We start from the raw sequence: 16606 nt of genomic DNA on the forward strand, positions 1-16606 counted from the left end.
ATAAGGGGCAGAGACAGTTATTGACACCTTAATTTTCCCTTACACGCTGCATGTTTTTCAGTTATTAAACATGACTTGATGGTGAACCTGGCTAGTTATTAGTTAGCAATCTGAACCAACTTGCAGTCTTTCTGCTTACTGATGTGGAATAAAGGTTAATTTTTTCCAGAGAAGCTGTTATCACTGATCTAGAATGGCAGTCAGCTGACATTTGCGCCTTAAGAGTTTGTGCTTCCATTCATGTTCTGAAATTAAAACTCTATAGTGCAGACACACAAATGGAGTATTGCAGGTTAAAACTCATGAGTAATATGGGTGGTAAAAATCTTTCCAAGCAGGCAAATGCTGTTTTAAAAAAATAAATTATTGATATTTTCTAAACCTTTTATTAATGTTTCAGTGCTATAATACAAAAAAAATTCTATACATAAATATTTCAAGCTCCTTCCCTCTCATTTTCAGTTGAATGTCTATGAAGCATGACTTTAAAAAAAAAATTGAAGAATAAAATCTATTTTGCGTTTCCAAAACATGTAATTAAGGGATTTTTTTTCTGCCACTGAAAGTTTACTTAACTTTTTGTTTTGCAAATTATAATTAAGATAGTAAAGTGATAACCAGAAGCTAAACCGTAAACTAGAGAGTATGCTCATCTAAGAAAATGACAGATTTTTTTTTTTAATTTACCAACACAAAAGTCTGTGTCTCTCATCTGGCCAGTCACCGGTGACTGAATCAGAGAAGAGACTCTCTAAGTTATGCCATTAATGAATAGCAGTCTCTCGCCAGCTTCTAAGTCATCGTGGTAAAGTAAAATATGTAGCCATGTAAGACAATATCAGGCATTTGACTACCCACACGCTGTGAAAGTGGTGCAAGATTCTAGCCAAATCCTTTCAGCATAATGAAAAAGAGTGTGTATTTCTTCCTGTAGTGGAATAATACAGTTGCTTCCGCTGAACTTGTCACCATAGCATCAGTATTTCCATGCAGCATTTGGAAGGAGAGGAGAAGAAAAGTCATTCTTCTTGCTCCCTTTGGGCTGTGACTTTTACCTCCACCCTTTCACTTGGTTCTCTGCAATTCCTATCAATTTTTGTTAGTGTTTCTGTTGGTGTCACCAGGTATAAATCTAGGTAACTCGGGAGGGTGGTAGACCACAAGTGTCAATGAAGCCCTCCTGTTGTAGGCCTCAGTAAACCATTGTTCCTCCATGTTCAACACTTTGTGTAACCTAATGTAACCTAATGTACTAATAGCTGCAAAAATGTAGTGCTAGCAATTAGTTTTCGGTTGTAACAGCCAGTTCTCTGCTGTAATACATTGAAGCTAGGCTAAAGCAAGTTTCAAGGCCGCTTTTAGATACAGCATACTTGTCTCTGCAACAAAAAGAGGGAGAGGGAGGGGTAAGATAAGGAAGTGTGTGAGAAGAGAATGCTGCAGCTGGACAGAAAAGGGAGGGGAAATGGGGGATTGCGAGTCAACGAGAAAAGTTCTCACGGATATAAAGGAACAGACTGCTTGTTTTAAGTGTGCTTGATTTGAGGCGTCAGTCTCCCTGCACTGCTTTGAGATCTCAAATAAACTTGGTTTGCTTCTCCACCCTGGTGTGTTTATTGGCGTGGCACACTGGGCAACGGACCCCCCCCCCCTCCGCTGTTGCTTGGCCTCAGGCAGTTATCTGCCGGCAACAGTTCTATACAAAGCAAGGCTATTTGGGAGAAAACATCTCCCACTTAGTGTACAGATCCATTCCTCAGGATTTTGTTTTCCATACCACACCCCAGCAGTCCTAATCTCTTTTGCAATCTCTAAAAGAAACTCTTGTCCTCCTCCTTTTGAGAACAAGTGACCGTTAATGGTGTGTTGGTAGTTGATTTGGTGTGACCCAGGAATCTTTTGGTGACAACTGGCAGAGGGCACTGGGGTGCATAAGGTTACTGGGATCCCCTGGATCTGTCCTCTAGATAAGTTAGTTAGTCCAAGGATGTTATGTAAGGTCTCTAATGAAAGCCTGTGTCACACAGATTAGCATAATTAGCACCTCTCTGGCTATATGTAAATTGTGTTTTGTATGATTTATGAGCCAAATGCTAGTCAAGTGATTGCAAAGTCTCCAGGGGAAACACTGTGCAGGAAAAAGCGAAGTGTTCAGAAGTGATTGGAACAATATCTGCGGGTGCAGAGTTACACCTAGTTATCCTTCACCTAGGGAACAAGCTGCCAGCTGGCTTGTCCTGTGAATGAAGGATCACAGCCAGTGTGCCTGTTTAACACTGGGAGAGAAACTTTGGGAGAGCTAACCTGTATGAGAACAGAGAATGTCTTGTTAGTTATGTTTAGTGTGTTATGATTTTACTTTATATTTAGCCATTTGTTTCCATTCTGCTTGTTGCTTCTTGAATTTCTGTTCTTTGTTAAATTAACTTATCTTCACTATAAACGTATCTAAGTGCTGTGTGCTGAGCAGAGAGCAATGATCCTAAGGTGAAACCAAATAGCTTGTGTGTATTATTCCTTGGGGAATATCAGATCTGTGAATTCTGAGTTCCAGTGGAAGTGGGATGGGCATTCCACGTTGATGCTCAGGGATCAGGTATGCCCTTGATAACCTATAGAGGGACAGTGGAGCCTGTGCAGGCTGAGAGGGGAGTGCTTGTGGTGCCCATGGCTGGTGGTGTCAAGGAGCTGACACATGGCAGGCACAGACAAGACTCCCTTACGCTAAGGGTAGGTGGGAGCGAGGTGCCTCACTATGCTGAGTATCCCCAGCAAGGGTCACACCTGGTGTGTTGCAAGGCTCCTACGAGGTTTGCAGCTAGAAAGGAACCTTGTTCACTTCAATCTATTAGTCTAGCTGATGATAAATATCCCAGTTGGACCTGCATTATTATGCATTGGCTAGAATCTGCATCACAGCACTATGTAGTAGTGGTAAAATAGATTTACACCCTGAAAGAAGACTGTAAATAGGACACACAGGGAAAGGGGTTATATGTTTTTGCTCCGACTCACTAACTCCATTTCAAATTTACTCGCTGTGCAAATAAATGTCTTTATAATTGCCAGCCCCACAAACTTAACCCAGGATCTTAGTCAAGCTTGGATCTTTATGGCAATGGCAGAACCAATAATAAAGATTCTGTGGCTGGAACTTAGTTAAAAGTTTGTTCATGGGGGGGAAATAGTGTCTCATTTACTCTCTCATAGATTTATTAATTCCTCCTTTCCTTTTAGCAATGCAAATTGTCACAAATTCATGTGTGGAGGGGCAGGTTGTCACTGAAATCAGCAGATATATCTGTAAACACATGGAGCAGCTTTGTTGAGTAACAAGGTGTTGTAATTTAATCACTTTCACTTTAACAAGACTCTCTTCTTGTCCACATGGGGGATTTGACCAGAAAATGATATGAAGAGCATTAATAGGGTATGTCTACAGAGCTCACAGACTAGCCTTGGTCAACAGACTTGGGTTTGTGGGGCTTGTGCTAGTACTCTAAAAAATAGCACTTTGAAGTTGTGGCATGGGCTCTGAAGCTGGAGACTGGGGGACAGGTGAGTTTCAGAGACAGCTATAAGTCCTTGTTTGTTGTCACCTTTGTATCAGTTTTTTGCACTGTTTTTATTACAGCTGTCTTATTTTCTGAAAAGCGGGTCAGGATTTAATTTTTTTTACCATTTTCAGCCAGATGTACTAGTATCTGGGAAAGTAATCATAAATGTGTATCCATCTTATGTGGCGGTGTTCTTATGTCCCTGCTCCCTCAGTACTTTCTCTGATGTTTGAAAACCTTCCAAACACAGAACAGAAATGTTTGTGTTAATGTCCCATCAAAGACTGAAAGCCTGAGAAAAAACCCTCCCCAACTGCTTAAATCATGGGGAAAAAAACACTTATTAAATTAACAAGTCCCATCTCTTCTCATATTGTTCCCTGACCACTGGCTCTGCTAATGATGTCAACCATATTGCCCAGTTAATCTGATTCAGATGCCACCAACTCCATGTTGTCTTCAATGGAATGCACTTATTGTTTCATCATTATGGCTTCCAGTTTAGCTCAGTGGTACAAAATATATTGAAGCAAATAAATTTCTCACTTTTTTTTTATGACAATGTCTCTTGAAATGTCTATACCATTTTCTCCATTGGTGTGGAACAGTGTTGCCTCCCTGAGGTCAACACAACTACGTTGAATTATACTATGTGAGGCTCTGGCCTGCTATCTTCATTCTGATAGCCAAGTTTCACTTCTCATTTTAATTCTGACTGGTTCCTTTTGAAAACATTTTCCCAATACCTCAGTGTTTGCTTATATAATGGGTTGTGAGTTTCAGACTGGTGCTATACAGTGACTATTACGGAAGAGTTCAAGCTTCAGTGCTACTTTTGAGGTGGAGTTTTCACACACCAATTTATGTGTCCAAATCATCATGGAATTTTAATCAGAACTTGTGAGAATTTACTTGAGATCCTTTTTTTTCCCTTTCTCCACCACAACTGTAATTCTATTTATTTCAGTACAGCTGCTCCAGGTTTACATCAGACTATGTGACTGGAGAATCAGTCCTCTTGCATTCAGCAGTTGCTCTTCCCGTGTGGCACTATTTCAGTATTGCCAACCCCTGCATTCAAAAGTCATGAGTCAGACCCCCAACACCATGAGACTGGCTTACAAATACTGAGATTTTTAAAAATAAATAATAGATACTTTTAAAATTTGCCTTCTGGATTTTGAATCTTTACAATCCATTTTGGTCACATTTTCAAGCTTTTCTCCACAACCATGAGCTCTAGAAAAAAATTTTTTTTCTAAATGAATGCTGAGGTTCTCACCTAATCATATGCTTTTAGGCGCTGGGACTTTAAGAAACCCCTCCCCAAAATTATGAGACACAATAAAATCACAAGAATTGGCTATATTGTTATTTTGATACCAAAAGCAAACTAAACGATTGTATTATTTTTAGATCTAGCACAGAATGCATTACAATGTGTGATTTATTCACTAATTGATATTTTATAAGTTGTTATAGGTATGGCTGGTTGTACTGCCTATTAAGGGTCCACGACACTTCCTATTATAAGATCCAGTTTTTTGGTTGCTTATAACTTTGCCAGACTCTTTGGGCTGGAAGCTTCCACACTGGTGTCTATTTCAGGCTGATTTTTGGAAAATTTCAGCCAAAATGGTTTAGCTTTTCTGAGAATGAAGCTAGGAGAAAATGTTGTTTTGCTCATGTTAGTAAATTCTGGTGACCTTTTCTTTGAAAAGCTCTGGCATCCTCATGCTTTGAAGCAAGGACTTGAAATGTGGCAGGGGACTTGGCCTTCGAGGGTACATCTACACAGCAATTAAACACCCGCATCTGGCCCAGGTCAGCTGACTTGGCCTCAGAATGCTAGAACTATGTAGATATTTGAGCTTGGGGTGGAGCCTGAGCCCAAATGTCTATACAGAAATTTTACATGCTGTGAGCCTGGACTAGCTGTGGCTCCCTTATTCCAGTGTCGACGTATCCTGTGTCAGGGATGTGTTCTTTGCTGCTCCCATGAAAATCTGCCCAAATTTGGCCATGTTATAAACCTTTGAAAAATCATGGTTTGCACATGTTCAGTAGAGATTCCTTAGATTTTAGCAACTAAATGCCCCAAAGATCCTATCTGCTCTGAGCATGCTGCAGTGCAGAGCTAAGCTGGAATTTCCTGGTAATTCTGAGCTTCTGTGGGCCCTGTCAGGTCTGGGGGCAGGCACCCAAACTGAAAGCAGGGAGCACTGTCTCTTCTGCAATCTGGGTAACACCCCACCACCCCCACCACCACCACACATACATTGGTCCCAGGCAGCCTGCAGGAGAAAGCTATCTGATTCTAATGCAGAGGGACAATAGCTGAATCTGCTGGGGTGGGATGGGCCACGTGGGGTGGCTTGGGACAAGAAGCCTGGGGATGAGGGTTGGTTGTGGTGGAAATTGGACCTGGAGGCTAGCGAGGGGGAGAGGAAGATTTGGACTGGAAGTCAGAGTGGGGAAGAGACAGACTGGCTGGGCAAGTGGACTGGGATTGAGAACCAGCAAGGCAAATGGAGGAGTGGGGGGAGTGGCTGAAAATGGATGTGGAGCCAGGGAAGGGAGAAGAAAGAGACACAGTAATTTGCTAGTTGATGACACTGGGATCAAGAGCTAGAGTAGGGTGGGGGGAAGAAGTGGGGTGAGGAGTGGAGCTGGATCTGATGAGGAGCCAGGGTGTTAGGGGAGAGCTGGGAACAAGTAGTTGGGGGGAGGGGCTGAGAATGGCCTGTGAAAGGCGACGGGGACTGGGATGAGAAGCTTGAGGAGTGGAGACTGAGACTGGCCAGGTCATTCTCCACAGGTAGGTGGACATAAAGAGCAAGGCAAAAGCTGAGCTAGTTTCTTTGAATAGTTAAATCGTCTGCACAATTGCCTTTGCATTGAAATCTTTTCCAAAATTTCACATTTAAAAAACCCAGCCTTCAAAACATATTCTTCCATAGGAGCTCTAATTAACACTTTGAAAAGATCTCCAGAGGTCCCTTTCCAGCGTATCATGTTGCTTATAATATAGGGTGACTCACTTGAGAGATGAATCTTGCTTTGCTGGGCAGCTCTCGAAGCAGCCACGGCTGAACGTTCTGACAAACTAGGCAGACAATTAAGAAAATGTATAGTTAATTTCCTTGACAGTAAAGTAACCTGAACTCCTGTAGCAACAGTGCAAGAAGGGAGGAGTAACTATATGTATTGCATGCACACACAAACCCCCTCTACTTACCAGCTTTGAAATCCTTGCATATTGTTTTCAGGGATCTACATACTGGTTTGGATTCCTCTCAAACTTTTGCCCCAAACTCAAACCAACTATATGTTAAGGTTTGAAAAACGTTTAACTTTTCTCTCCTTAGATTTCATTTTTGTGGCTGGGACAGAAAGCAAAAATAAAGTCAGAGTCTATTACTGTGAGATTTCAGGCTTGCTTTGGCAGACCATGGAGGTGGATATTAAACATCTAAACTTGTGGGTTGTTCCTGATCTTTTGGGGGCCTACCTGTCACTGCTTGATTGTTTTGCTTGCTGCTTTTGCAGAATGAATTTGATTTATATTGCATTTTGTTACCATCAGTGGAGGCTAATGACATCAAAAATGGGTAGAGAAAACTAGTACAAAAAGATATCCACTGAGCCAGTGTATAGCAGTATGTGAGACTCCTACCATACCTTATCAAAATGCAGTTTTGTCAGCATTCTTGCAGAATGTTTTGATTTTGATGACTGGCATTTTCCAACAGAAAAACATTATTTGGAAAACTTTCAACCAATTCTATTTTTGACAAGAGAACAATAAGCAGTGACATAAGAAAATAAGGCTACATTTTACTGATAACCTCTAGTAAGAGTAAGTCAGCTGTGGAAATATCTATCACAAATTAAAACTGTCCTGACTAGTAAAATTTTGCTGCTCTCTGCACCACTAAATAAACATCTGTCTCAAAGCTTGATATTCTGATGAACATCCCCACCACACACACTCTAAACTCTATAGCAATCAAAGTGGTTTGGAATAGAATTAATGCTGTGAATTTCCTAAAAATAACTGGATGCATATTTCTTAGACTTGATGGTGAAATACACACAACACGTACCAGTATACAACAATATCCAGGTTCTACAGAATATACTTGAATATAAATTTCCATTCTAAATGCACACACTATGATTGCACATGGAAGAAAACCTTTCTGAAGCTACATTAAAATATGAAATCTCTCCAACATAACCGATGTGATGATAGAGTGCTGCCAACACATATGGCCTAAAGGTATTTTACATCCAAATATGACTTAGTCCTATCAGAAAAGGGGGGAACAAAGAAGGCCACTAGTGCATGAAAGAGTTGCCTCAAAGTAAGTGCTATTCTCAATATTGTGCTGCCAATTCATGACAAAAGGTTTTGATATGAAGAGAAATGGCATGCATGGAGATACTGAAGCAGCAACCTACAGGAAGTTCTGTATGTGGATTTGGAGTGGCAGCATTTGACCACCTGTGCTCGACACTATGCAGATGAAGTCCATGTACAATCTACAAGTCACTGTCCTTAGCGGTTCCCTAATGAGTTGCAGGTAGCGCTATAAATCCCTATAGTGACTGTATAGAATGAATATAGAGTGCCCCATATGGCCTCAGTTATAAATAAACATGGAATGAAAGCACGTATTGCTCAACTACTAGGTTTGTAGAATACTTGGAGAAGTGACAGTGTTACCCTTATGCCCTAGAAATAAAATAAAATAAAATAAAATTTGGGGAAAAGCATAGCACACACTTGGCTTAAGCCCCTATTTATGATATAGTCCTCTAACTTCTCTTTCCATAGAGCAATAGTGCACCCTGATGATGTGTTGAGCTGGATTATCAGCTTCTAATTTAGCCTGGTAATGGCAGGAAGGTCTGGATACTCTTTCTCACTGCTCATCTGCTTTGCCATTTACACTTTAAGCATTGAAAACATGACACTGACAAGACTAAATTTAGTCTTATTGACATAATATTATAGAAGAGCAAAAACAAAACCTCTTTTATCCTCCAGCACTAGAAAGCATTGCATCTATCGCATATCAATCACAGGATACATATATTCAGAATTGTAATGTCTGAGCAGTAACTTTCTGAAATATTATTTCCCATTTCTGAGGCTATTTGTATGGTGTTTTCTTTAAAGAGTCCCATCTTGCAGTCCTTATTCAGGCAAAACCACCAGGATTTCAGTGGGAATTTTGCCTGAGTAACTATAGGCAGGATTGGGCCCTAATTCTTTACGTATAATTTCCCTTCAGGACAATGAGAAGCAGTAGCTTCTAAAATCAAGTCAGGTGGAAATAGACGGATTTAATTTTCAATTTTAAAAATAAAAATCCAAATGATCCTATATGTCAGTGATACTGTTTTTCCACATAGTTTCCTCCTGAATATCAAATAGTTACTAACAGGTGGTATAATTCACATACACCTTTTACTCAAAAGTGACTGTAAATGAGGCTTTCTAAGGGGAACCAGCCACAGAGTGGCTTATTCTTTTTTAATAATACCAGCTTCTGTTTCTATGGAAACAGCACATCCTGTTTGTTGCTTGCAAGATGTGCATTTAGACCTTATTAAAATAAACTGTGCACTCTTAACATTCCTTTCAAACTGAGAGTGGCAGTCTGATTTCAGACACACACGACTATTAACCCCACAAATAAAGGAACAAAATCAGCTCTTGAGCAGTGGCCCATAATTACTAATTATTGTGAAAAAATTGATGCTTTTGTAGATTAGTGTTTCAAAGAACAGTTGTATCATTGTTTTATGGATGCACTGTGGACATTCTGGAGCCGCATGTAAAAGGGATGCTGTCAGATTAAAAATTATTACTGCTTGGCATCATTGAGCATGTACTCCTCTGCATATTCTTCCATACATTTGAGTTTGATTTTATTACCAGCATTTCAGCATTTTGAAACTGCTAACCTACCAAATTGCTGGATATGTTAAGATGCTGAAAGACCGTCTGTCAAATACCTAATGCATAACACACATTCACACACACATTTACCTATGAACTGTATCATGCCATTAGTTTATAAGCAGAAGACCCCATACAGTGGAGTCCTGCTTAAAAACTGCTGATATTGAATGGCCCATGTCATTATAATGAAAACTATAACAAAAAATAAGATATTTTTAAAACCTTATGTGTGGTATTATAAATTATTTAGATAATTGAAATCTTTAAAATCTATGGGCTTGGGGAAACCAAATTTCACACATTTTACCAAGTGAAATTAGGCTGGTCTGTTTCAATCTGTGGTGGAATGAAGGATTACAGACCTGAGAGATGGTAAGGATGACATTATAAGGTGTGAAGATGACAGTCTGTGAATCTGTGTATCAGAGGGGTAGCCCTGTTAGTCTGGATCTGGAAAAGCAGCAGTGTATTTACATATGTATGAGTAGGGTCAACAATGTAATCAACAGTCCCTGTCTATGCTGTATTCTGATAATTCAGAGGTCAAAAGAACATCCTAGCATTTAAATGAATTGTAAACGTGAGTACAGAGATATCCCATCTCTCTTTGAAATGTATAGCAAATAACCTGTGAATGGTGGAGAAACAAGCAAATTGCCTTATGTTAATTCTATAGCTAAATACCAGTGATGGCTCTCCTTCAAAGTCGTGCTAATTACCTTTTGAACTCCAGCTTGTCAAAAAGAACATGACATTGGATAAAAGATCCTTGGATCCTGATTCTGTTCTCTCAGATCTGCTTAGGCTTCATCAGGGGAAGTTCGAGTCATGAGATAGAGGTCCCAGTTATGCTGGTACACCCTGAATATGCTATTTGGACATTGGACTATAATCTATGAACTATTTCTAAAAGAACTCTTTGCAACTACAAAGATCATCATCTCTGCTATGAATCTGCAACTAAATGAATTGAACTCATGTCTGTATGTATATTGACCTTTTAACCATACTCTCTCTCTCTTGTTTTTTAATAAGTTGAGTTTAGTTAATTAGAATTAGCTGTGGCATGTATTTGAATAAGATCTGAGAGGTAATGTGTCTGATCCTCTGGGATTGGAATAATCTTTTCTTTTATACGATTAAATAAGATTTACAGAAATTTTCATCATATTTGATGTGGGTACCTGGATGGAGGCCTGAGGCTGGATCACTTTAAGGGAACTGTGCTGTCTGGACTTCTGAGTAACCAGTAAGGTAACAAAGAAGCTGTTATATGCTGGCTTGATAAATCTAAGCATTGAAATATCCACCAGTTTTGTTTTTGGTTTTTTTTTTGGGGGGGGGAGGTGGGATTTTCTGCCTCAATCTTTGCAGTTCACCACAGCTGGCTCCCACTGGGACCCTGGTCACACCATTCTTTGGTAAAATTACAAGTTTGATTGTAAAAGTTAACTGCTGACACAGTAATCAGCTTTTGGAAGGCATTTGACTTGCAGCACATGACATTCTAATTAGAAAATTAGTACTATATAAAACCAACATGATAGATATGAAATGGATTAAAATGTGGCTAACTGAGATCACAAAGTGTAATTGCTTATGAAGCATCATCAACAAGAGGGGGTGTTTTTAGTGAGATTGGTTATTGACGCAGTGCTATGGCATAATCAACATGCATATCAACACAGCCAAATCCCACGCCGTACATCAAAGAATAAAGAATGTAGGACACATTTATAGGATTGGGCATTTTATCCGGGAAAGCAGAAACTCTGAAAGGAATTTAGGAACCACAGAGGATAACCAGTTGAATACAAGCTATCGGTGCCATGCAGTGGCTAAAAGGGATAACAGGAAATTTGGATATGTAAACAGAGGAGTAGGGAGATGCCACCACTTCTATGTGGTGAAACAACTACTGGAATATGTTGTATTGCATCTACAGTTACAAAACGTGTTGAAAACTTGGAGGGCATTCAGAGAACTACAAGAATGATTTGAAATCTGGAAAAACAAGTCTTTACAATGAGAGACTTAAGAAAATGAAAGAGAAGGTTAAGAAGTGACTTAGCAGTTTCTATAATTACCTACACAGGGAAGAGGTAGCTGACACAAAAGGGCTCTTAAATTTAGTAAATGAAGGCATAACAAGATCAAATGGGAGGACACTTATGCTAGAAAAATTGAAATAGGAAATAATATACAATTTTATCAGTGTATAAATAACCAGTGAAATGGCCAAGTAAGAGCTGGTAAATTCTGCATCACCTGAAGTTTTTAAAAGATGGGATGTATTTTTAATTGATATTCCAAGACTACTTTAACCATAAGTTTTTAGGCCCAATGTAATAGTCACTAGATCAGGTTCTCTGGCCTGGGATAAGCAGGAAGTCACACTATAAGATCATAATGATAGTTCTGGCCTATAAATCTATGAATCTTCAGATAAGCATCTATACTTTTGGGTTCCTATCCATACTGAACCCAAAACTCCAGTCTCCTGAAGTTTGCCTATGACAAATAGTCACTTCTCTGATTATTGAACAGTTACAGTGTAAAATAATCCAGTTTGGGAATTATTTAAATATTTAAACCTACATTTCTTCTTCAGTTTACTGGAAACAGTCAATTCAGAGACCAAGGAGTAGATTTTTCAGCAGGTGGCAAAAGAGAATCAGATGCTGAGCTCCCAATGTTGCAAATGGAAGCTACATTTTATTGTCTGCTTATTGTGATTAAGAGTCACCTTAGGGTTCCAGGTCTGGGCTTCCAACACAACCACTGAAGGAAACAGATAAAAAGAAAAAAAGTGTTCTGAGAGTTTCTAGATGTTCTTCATTGCCAGGGAAATGCTCACCTTTGTGAGCACCAGTTCATAAAAGCTGTTTGATTCGGGATCAACATTTAGACAATTAAAATTGTTAGGAAGAAGTTGGATGGGGGAAAAAACCTAAAAATACAGCAACTGGACAAGTAGCTTCTATGATGTGGTCTGGCAGTGGAGAAAGAGGATCAGGACAGGGAATAGAATTTCAAACTACTCTCTAAGGGCTTACCTACACAGCATGAGCAAAGCACACTAGAGGGATCTGAGCTCTAGAGCACTCTAATGTGTTGTGCTTTAACTGTCCTTTGTAGATCCTGCTGGCATACTCTGAAAGGAGCCTAGTTCACATTGATATAGTTCTGTTTCAAAAAAGACTACTTGAACTAGGTACCTTTAAGAGCACAGTGTAACATGTTAGTGCACTTTGTAAATTGTGCCCCTCTGGCGCACATTACAGCACCATGTAGACAATCCCTAAGCTCAGGGGCCCGGGCCTAGGGGTGCTGGGCAATTGGGGGACCCCCAGAGAAATGGGCATCGCCACACCCCAACCCATTCCCCCTCCCAGTGCTCCTGCTGAGGAGTCAGGGAAGCTCCCTGCATCCTGACCCTGCTGTCCTGCAGGAGCACTGATGTGGAGGGGACTGCAGGCAGGAGTGGGGAGGGGCTCCTCACTTGTGCTGGCCCAGGGCCACACAAACCCCTAATCTGCCTCTGCCTAAGCTAGCTACCAATATCTCAAACAAAAGATTCCAAATGTTTTAGGAAGGCTCTTTAAAAATAATCAGTTCCCTTCAAGTCCTAACAAAACATCACCACACCCTCCCATTGACTGCGCAAAGATTGAAACGGGGTGAATTATTCATACCAAATAATTTATTGTATGAATTTGGCTATTATCTGTACATCAGTGCTCTAGGTAGTGGTAAGGAAAAAGGAAGGGGAAGATCCACTACCAATAGTTCCCCTAGGCTTGGCTAACTCTGCACTCTTGTGTGCAGGCAAGTCTCTATGGAGCTAAGCTCTGAATTATGCACAGCCTTCCCAAATCCTACCCCTCCTTCTGAGAGGTTTGGGTTCCAGTAAGGACCAAATCCAGAAATGCCACAAGAGTGGCTGTTCTAAGCAGGACTGGAACCAGCTCTTTCCTATGGGTGACATACTGGCCCTATTGAAGTCAATGGGAGTTTTGACATTGATTTTAGCACATCATACATGGTATTTCTGTCCACCCACCATAGTGCACCTTGAATATGTTTGATTGCATTAAATCAAGATTTTGGAGGGGGTAAGCAGGTTAATGAGCCTCCACTGACTCAAGCAGACAACGTAAAGCTAGAAAAGCCAATTACTACTGACAGTAGGAAACCTCCAAATTTAGACTAGCATCTAAAGTGCTCCATAGCACTCAGAGTTTTAACACCTACTAGAACATCCATGGGATGGTGATACAATACTGTGGAGCCCTGCAGCTCTTATAACCCTGGATCCTGCCCCACAAACCTATAAGCCTCTTCCCAACATAGCTCCAGGAAAAAGAGCTTCCTTGGGGAACAATAGAAGGAGGTGCATGCCTCTGCCTTCATTTACCAGCAGCTAGCCTACCTACTACAATTTTACAAACTCTTGGATTTATTTTACTACAAAGAGATTGTTCCATTTTTCTACCCAGTGAGTCAACAGTTTCAGATGAGAAGTAGGTCCAATCTGTGTCTTTAAAAATATGACATTTAAAAGGTTATTTGGAATAAACAGGAATGCTGAAGTAGTGCAGGACAAGGCAGGAAGAAAAAGGGTTCAAATTAAGAGCAAATACTGAGTCTATTACACAAACCTTTTCATGATCCAGAAAAAATACCCCCTTTTAAAGAACAGTGCATTATATTGATCGATAGAGAACTGGATATACTACAGTAATAAGAAACAATGTAAAACTTATCATAACATGAACAGACAGGAAATTGGGACTCTTGTGAATTGGCTAAGGACAAGAACATTTTTATTAAACTGGCAGACAAGGGAATCCATTGTAGTTATGAATTACAGTGATTACACTGGTCTACAATTTTTGAGAAGTCGTCTGCTTCAGAGATAAAATGTGATATTTATGATGTATTTTGATGTGCTGAATTCAAATATGACAATTAAAACAACTGATTGGCTACTATTTCTAAGATATTTAAGATTTTACATTTTATGTCTATGTATATTGTGTAGATAGTAGAGTTTTAATCATAAATTGTAAACCTAGGTCTTTTCATGTGTTTATGGTTGCTTTACATGGTAATATTTCACCTGTCCTGTTTATGTAACACTTTAAAAATCAGCAAAAGGGTTATATCAATAAAATTTATTATGAAACACAAGGCAAAAAACTATTATGTACATAGTTTAGTCCTATTCAGTGTCTCCTCGGCGCTTCTTGGCTTGTCTCTTGTATTCATTAAATGGAGCATCTCTTGTCACTGTCCAGCAATAGTCTGCAAGCATTGATGGGCTCCATTTGCCCTGATGACCTGCCAGGAGATTCCACTGCTGTAGTCTGGAGCCCAACAGCTCTGCCTTACTCTTGGGTAGTTCCAAATCCCTGACAAGGTCATTCAGTTCACCTTGTGTTATGAGGTGTGGTTCAGAGGAGGAGGATGGGAGAAAATGTGGGTCCTGTGACATTGATGGTTCAGGACCAGAAGTTTCATCCTCTTCCTCTTCCTCATCTGACTCAAGTGAGAATGATTCTGGTGCATCAGGAACGGGCAGTCCTTCTCCGTGGGGTACTGGGCGTATAGCTGATGGAATGTTTGGATAATGCACAGTCCACTTTTTCTTCTTTGACACACCTTTCCCAACTGGAGGCATTATGCAGAAGTAACAATTGCTGGTATGGTCTGTTGGCTCTCTCCAAATCATTGGCACTGCAAAAGGCATAGATTTCCTTTTCCTGTTCAACCACTGGCGAAGATTTGTTGCACAAGTGTTGCAGCATATGTGTGGGGCCCACCTCTTGTCCTGATCTCCAATTTTGCAGCCAAAATAAAGGTGATAGGCTTTCTTAACCATAGTGGTTAGACTGCGCTTTTGTGATGCAAAAATCACTTCACCACAAACATAGCAGAAGTTATCTGCACTGTTCACACAAGTACGAGGCATCTCTGCTCACTTTGGCTAAACAGAAATGTGTCCCTTTGCAAAATCAAACACTGACAAATAAGAGAGCATGACACTGTATGATTTCTAGAGCTGATATAGGGCAATTTGTTCAGCAGAGTGATGTAAGCTTCCTTATGATTGCATCATCCATGACTTCTAGGAATAACATGATGCAATTCATATCATGTATGACGCAATACCAGCTTCAGATTGCATCATTCATTGTTTTGCCTAAAAAGCAAGTACTGTCCAAACCCAGTCATAGATTTATTCATAGATCCAGTCAAAGATGTATTTTAGTCATTTCTGGTTTAAATTGAAATCCCTTCCCTTTATAACTCACTTATCCTCTGCCATTCCCAAGTCAAGGGTCATATATACTGACCCAATAGCATATCTTGAAAACTAGAGCCAATCAACAATTTTAAGCATCATTTTCGTTCTCAGTGACCCAGAATTAGTAAAGTTGGACTACATTTATTTCAGAAGCATTTTGGCTGTAGAGCAGTGTTATCTTAGGGAAATACTGTAGCATAGAAATAAAAGTGTCAAAAGCTTCTTTGTATTATAAGCCTCCTGCTTTATAAGACAAGAGTGGCAGAGACATTTTTATCTCATCCATGTTTGGACTGTACGGTAAGATGACTAGCTTGAGATGTTTTATAAAGCCTTCACTAAACCCCAGCAGAAACCTTGTTGTATCTAAGGCTAAAATGTATACAGGTGGGGTACCAAAAGAAAGAAAGAACAACTTGTTTGTAAATAACAATTTATGGGCGCCATTTTCTGAATAAACCCTTTTCCAATGGAAACTCCTTACCTGAGTAAGAACTGCAGGATTGAACTCCTCCCATCGCAGGAAAAATGTAAAGATCACATACATAGACTATACAAAACTGGCCTCGAGTAAATACACTCATGAGCCTTGAATAACTGATATTGGCATGCCTTACATCATCTATGTTTCTTACATTTCCCCTTAATTTAAGCTGCTTTATCTTGCTCACAATCTTCCTACTAGTTATCCCTCCTAGTACTCTACTGGAAAGGTGAGAAAACCTACTGTGTGTTCATAAAGTTTTACATACGTTTGTAGTGTTG

This window comes from Gopherus flavomarginatus, chromosome 4, assembly GCF_025201925.1.
Source record: "Gopherus flavomarginatus isolate rGopFla2 chromosome 4, rGopFla2.mat.asm, whole genome shotgun sequence".
Classification (NCBI taxonomy): domain Eukaryota; kingdom Metazoa; phylum Chordata; order Testudines; family Testudinidae; genus Gopherus; species Gopherus flavomarginatus.